The following is a 7,278-nucleotide window of genomic DNA, read 5'->3' on the forward strand; positions in this document are numbered from 1 at the left end:
TGTAGCCTTCCAGTTGAACAGAATATGTAACAGTAGCTTTAAATAATCTGCGCTGTTAATGTTTGTTTGCAGTCACATTCTAGATTATGTGCATAATTTTATACCCGAGTCTTCATGATGGTTATTGCACTATAACATAAATCTTATATAGAGATATAACAAGATAAATTTATAAATAGGTGTCAGGAATGTCTCTCCTTCTCTTCGAAATTATTTCTTCATATAGACACATGTAAACCGTAGCAGTGCTTCAATGGAAACGAGTTGTCTCAAATTGTCATGAAATTAAAAATATTGCACTAGAAAAGTAAGAATACAAGTAAAATCATATTTGACTCTGATAAAAATAGTTCTGTTCTTCATTACTGCTTATCGTGGTTCCATAAAGTCACGTATTTATGCATGCCACAGTGAAAATGCTTCTGTCTTTAAAGTGTTCTTATCGTCCTTCAACGTGGCCTCCTTGCTCGCGAATACAAATCATCGCACGATCGTACATATGGTGAACTGCTCTTGAAGTAACCCTGGTGCCGGATCCTTGTGAACGCATCTGTAATACGCCTCCTCAGCTCCCCGCAAATTCCTTGGCGGACCTTCGGCATACCCAGACGCCTTGCCTTTACCCCAAAGCCAGAAGTCCAAAGGTGTCAGATCAGGACTCCTCGGAGGCCACTCCACATGATGTCCAAGGCCGACAACACGATGCGGAAACAACTCCTGCAATCTGTCTCTAACAGCGATAAGACGGTGGGCTGGCGCTCCGTCTTGAAAGAACCACGCTTAAGGATCTTGTAAGGGTGCCATTCGATATCATGAGTGATGATTCGCCTGAACGTTGTCCTTGGAATATGGGGACAATTGTTCCGTCGAGTACTCAATCTTGGGTTAGCTTGCAAATCCTTCTAACATCGGCAATGTGATTGGCTGATCTTCCTGTTCGTGGTCTCCCACTGTTAGATTTGTTCCGATTGAGAACAGTTCCATGTAAGTGAAACTTTTGTTTAATATTATAGATGTGTCGGCGACTAGGAAGTCTGGTATTCGGAAACCGGTTCTTGAAATTTTCTCCTCGGTGAAAATTCGTTCCTCCTTTGTAAACTGCCGCATTTTGAACAGCAAGAATCACCTCAAAGTACTTACACGGGTATCTCTAACATGAATGACAAGAACGCACGCAAGGCATTTTAAATTTGAAGTTCCCTCCAAAACTAGTGTATTTGTTATGTAAATGAGCATGTCCAATCAGCCTTTTGTGTCAATTTCACAGGTGAATGATTTTCAAACAGTAAACAACTCATACACGCATGAGTCCGATGACCCCAGCAATGACTATCAAGTAAATGCATATAGAGTCATCAAACTTTTTTAAAACTTGCTTAAGCCTAAAAACTTAATATGCATGATCATTGTCTATAGTCTTACGTGTGTGCAAAGTGGTTTTTGACTTCTCTGCTTTAAATGGTCGCCATTTTGTAATTAGACCATGGATATTAATGCCTTTTTCAGCAATGACAGTCCAGACATAGAGGTTTACAAATATGTTCAACTTATTTCAATATGTGTTTTTATTTCTGAGAAATAAGCCATCGAAAAAGTGTGAACTTTTTAATGGCCCACCCTGTATACAATCTGTGATTCTATGAAAAGACTGAATAAATTATGTACATACATATGCATCATATGCATAAAATTGTGCACAATTAAAGTATTTATTGTATTATTTAATTTTCAATTTCATACATAGTATGGCTATATAAAAAATAATGTATACAGTTCAACCTCATTCATCTGTCATTGGCTGGATAAATGAACAAGAGCACCAAGGGTGCTGTAGCTCAATTGTTACTTGAAATTTGATGTAAATATAATGTTCAGATATATGTATAACCGTTGAATATATTTTTTTTTAGGGGGTACTACACCCCTCGATAAATTTTTGCATTTTTCTCAAAAAATAATAACACAGTGGTAACAAAGTTATGTATATTATAGGGCAAGAAATGCAATTACTATAATGAAATTTCAGTGACCCAAGACAAGCGGTACGTTATTTATGATAAGAAAAGAGGTACCGCTAGGATTTACCTCATTTCCGATCATATATATTGAACCGATTGTCGTGAATCACTGAAATTTCAGTGTAGTAATTGGATTCCTTGCCCCAATAATATACATAACTTTTGTTACCAGTGTGTTATTATTTTTTGAGAAAAATGCAAAAATAGTCACAAATTTACCACAGGTGTGTAGTACCCCTTAATATACTGGTATTTAATTGTGTTTATAACATTTCTTTATTTATGTCAAGAATATTGCTAGTTGGTTTTATAAAAAGCGAGTTAACTCTCAACATTAACAATAAAACTAAATAATATAGTATTTGGTGCATCTCACATTCTTACCAAGTTCAACAATATGACATGCTTGATATGATCATACAAATGAATTCAAGTATCTTGGTGTTTTATTAGATCCACTTCTCATGGTGGGGATGTGAAACAAAATTTTAATTTTACATGGCATAATGTACATGTATATAAAGGTCATTTATGTGCAACAGGGCCCTCCACCTTTGTTCCATAACCATTAAAGACTTAATGTACGATTTCCGTCAAATTTTAATTTTGTTATTCTTTATTCAAAATGTTGAAATAATATTAGTAATAACTGCCGGGAAGGGTTGCTGTCCGTTTTAAGTTGAAATAACGAGGTAAAGTGAAAGAAACCCCACTAGTTATTTTGACCATTTAACATGCAGTTCTATGGGAGGACATATTATCATAATTTTTAAATTATGATAATATGTCGAACTTTGCTCTGTTAACCTACAAAGACAACAAATTTGGTCGATTCCATTTAGGTGCAAGTTGGGACATGTGTAAACATTACAAATATGCAAAAAAATCAGGTTTGAAAAAAATTAACCAATTTCATATTATAAGATCGTATATTCAGGCTGTAAGGTATAGGAATTTTTTTTTTGCTATAGCCCCCGAATGAAATGTATTTAATTATGTTTGTACTCACTAAGGTAGCATTGTGTGTGAATTTTACAGCCAAACTAAGTGCTATTCTTTTTTATGGTCATTTTAGTGACTAAAATGGCGCAAAATGAGGGTTTTTCAATATTGCTGTCCATTTCTAATCATCACCCCCATAGACTTTACATGTAAAATAAAAACACCCATAAAAATTGAATAGCACTTAGTTCAATTGTAAAATTCTCACAAAATGCTTTTGAGTGATTACAAAAATAATTAAATACTTTTAATTCAGGGCTATGTGGAAATTTTTATTGTATTTCTTGTGCAATGACATATAGGTCCTTTCACAATAAATTGTCCATCTGAAACAAAGGTGGCCTTAGGAACAACAGCATAGCCAGCATTTTAGTGTGGGAGTAAAGCCAAACTCTGTCCCCATTTGTCAATTTTTGACCTTTTTCAGTCATTTTAATGACATACTCCGATCCCCATCCCCATTTTCATCACTGGAAATTTCTGTGTTGGGGATGCAACTTTCCCCCTAGCTTCCAATGCCACTGCTCAGGAGGGAGGCAAGGTGCTGAGGTTATTCTGCATACAAATTGTTTTTAATAAATAAATGAATGGGCACCAAATATCTTCAGGTATAAACTGACAGGAATATTAGCAGCAATAAATATTTGTCTTTAGGCATGTCCACACAGAGGAATTTTTGCTTGAGCATAGCGGCTCTCGGACAAAAACTTGGGGGGAAATCTACCATGTGAACGCTCTCAAGGATTCCAATTACTAAAGTTTACCCCAAATTTATCTGTGTCTGTTAATTAGTTAAATAAATGTAGGCTTCAAGACATCCAAATTGCACCTGCATTGCTGAAAAGCCACCCAATTTTTTTTCTTAACCATCTGTTTCTGTGGGACAGTAAATTGTTTGAAGTCTCAGGGAAAATCTTCAAAAGTTACCCATTTAGGCTACCAAACAATGAGCTTGGCAACCCTGATTACTTTGTCCTTGTCAAACACTTGAACAAACACTCTACTGTTGACATTAGGTTTTCGTGGTTTATGATCCTGTGTCATATACTGGGGTACTCAAAAAGGTGGCTTTGTTACATTTTGATGTGCAGCTTGGATTTCAAAACACTGTCTCTTGAGTATTCCTTCACTTAGAAGATTCAATTAGGTCTTAAATTGAGGCTAATTTATTCTATATTACTCATGTTTTTAGGCTATCTTTTAGAATACCCTACCATTTTTTACATTCACAGTGTATGTGTATGGGTCGTTCATAAAAGACCCCCATTGAAAATCTACAGTGGTAGGGTATTCTAAAAGAAATCTGTTTTTAACCCGTTTTAAAATAATTTTTAATTATTTTCTTATGACATTTGGCATGAAATGTGCCAAGGGTGGCTGAGGATTAGGGGAGGAAGATTAGGGAGGATTCAGTATCGTAAATATGATCTAAAACCCCATTAAAAATTTGAATTTAGTAAAAAATGTCTAAATGAACTCCCAGACATCTAAACCAAGTAAATAAATACAGAAGGTCATTTAAAAGACTAATACTTGCTCAGAATGATTGTAAATGTGCAAAAAAGAGGTGGGGTTAAATCCCACCTACTTTGTGATTGTTTTTGCCCGCACTCTCTCATTTTTTAACCGATTTCCATAAAAAAGGTGTCAAAATGCTCAGGAAGATGAACCACTTCAAATGAGACATGAAGGTAAAATGTTTGAACCATTTCATTTTTTTACTATGTAACACAACGGTACCCCAGGTTGTGACACAAGACCATATGCATATTTAAGAGCTTTAGAATTTTACAATCTCACATAAAAAATAATTACTATGTAAAACTATCCTCACAAATATCTGAGAGGTCTCTGCAAAAATACACATGCTCCAAATCTAAACCTCCATAAAACACAGTAACATCATTGGCAAAGCTAAAATGTAAACATGTAACAGATGACTTATATTGCTTAAAACACCAAGGTTAAACCTGGTGTAGCATGTAAGAAATCTAGGAATGAGATTACTCTTGTGAAACTGCACAATTTTTCGTGACAAATTGCTAGAAAAAGCACACTTCCTGTCCATTTTTTCCCAGCAAAATAAGTAACTTTCATGAACAAACTTGCAAAGATCACCACCTCAAATTACCAGCTCCATTACTCAAACGATGTAGCAAGAGAAAGAAAAAAACAGAGAGAAATTCGGATCATGCCTATAGATCAATTTGCTTTGCAAATTGAGCTAAAAATAAATCTAGATATAAAATGAAAATACTTTGTATGTCATTCTGCATAGAATGCTGGGATTGAATGCTCAAAGTGCAACCATTTGGACAACAAAAGATTACCGGTAATAGCACTGTACTGAAAGATGGTACTTATGACCTGCTACCACAAACTGAGCAAGTTGGTAGTTTTGAGATGCCCTGGTTACTGCGTTGGCGTTCTTTGTTTCTTACGCACCTGTTCAAGCCAGTAATATGTCTATACATGTAGATGTCCTTTGTGAAGGATGGCACTATGGGCCATTCTTGAAGGTACTACTGGCTTGTACAGGTGCACGACAAACAAAGACAATCAGTCAGTCAGTCGGGATGTCTCAAAACTACCAACTTGCGACTTTACGCTCATTTTGTGGTAGCAGGTCACATTAGAGTACATAATAAATTGCTGTAAACAACTGTGTTGTATAATATGTTTCAGAGCATGAAAATGAGGTGTTTATATCTAGCACATAGTTTTCCTATGAAGATCATTCGATCGGGCAAATAACACAGAGATCTCCATAAGTGAGGTCAGGATAAGTGAAGTTGGACTGTGAATTAAAACATACAAGTACACTGCAATTAGACAGTATACAAATATTGACTACTATGAGGGGCGCAGTCATGGTTTTGAGATCACCACAGGCCTATAATTTTAACCATGCCCCGAATAAAAAGCAGTAAATATTTGTTTTATATACCAAATCTTAAGATTCTTGTCATCTGTTTGTTAAATGCAACGATTTTGGGGAAAGAAATTAATTGTCCAATGCGAACGGCACAGATTACAATCTGCGATTTCCGCGTAAATATAGCGCACGAAAACATTAACGCGTGCGTAATATCATTTTTTACGCTGGGAACAAAGCACACACAGAACTATGCCCGCGCTTTTAATTAATCCGATGGCGGGAATCTTTAAATGAGGTATATAAAGTATGATGAAGTTAATGAACCATGCTGCTGTAATCTAAAAAGGCAAACCAGATTACTACCAGCCATCCCTACATGTATTTAATATACATATTATATAATATATGTGTAACATAAATAGTCACTCGATAGTCGTTTCACAGTGCTCAATACCAATTTTTAATTAGGTAGAGCTAATTTAATAAAACAATTTTTGTCGAAATATTATTCATTATAGTAACTAGTAGTTTCACGGCGATCGTCAGACTGTTGCGCAATAGTCTGACGATCGCCGTGAGGCGCCGGTGAAACTACTAGTTACTATGCTGAATAATATTAAGCCAAAAATTGTATGTGTATATATTATATACATGTGCTGTCCAGTGTCTTACATAGCGCACCAAGTGTTGGCGACAATAATAGCGAAAACAGTTCTGAACAGGTTAAAATGTCTTCCTCATTTGTTATTAGGCACAATACAAAGGGACTCTCTGTAGTAATCACAGATTTGCCACTACAACAAAAAAATCTTGCAACATGAATATAAAAAACATACATTGTATGTGTGTATAATGTGTGACTTGAACTGAATTTATTTGGCAGAAAGAACCAGATTATGTCATCAGCTGAAGAGTTCAGCTTCATGAGTCGATAAATACCATTTTCAAACTTTTTGCGCTAAGGCCACCAACGTTCTGCCCTATAGTGCTAGCTTTTAATTGATGCCCTACTTTAAAAAATTCAATGTATATTTCTGAAATTATGATCAAAAACTGCTTATTTTCTTATGTTCATTGTATTTAACGAGTTTGTTTTGCCAATATATCTCAAATCAAGAAAAATGGATATTATATATATCTTTTTTTACATATGAACTTTTCAAATGACTACAATTGTACAATACCTTTTCTCAAGCAAAAAAAAAAATTGATTTATCGAGGTTATTGTAATTCTCAAACACAGCAGAAATGAAAAAAAAAATATTATTACTGAAAAGCACAATGATTCAGATGCTGCATAGCAGCAAAACAATTTCAAACAGAATATACCTATACTTGATCTCACAGTATTATTGAGTTAGCTTGAAATTCCCAAGGAAC

Source organism: Amphiura filiformis, chromosome 4 (assembly GCF_039555335.1).
Source record: "Amphiura filiformis chromosome 4, Afil_fr2py, whole genome shotgun sequence".
Lineage (NCBI taxonomy): Eukaryota > Metazoa > Echinodermata > Ophiuroidea > Amphilepidida > Amphiuridae > Amphiura > Amphiura filiformis.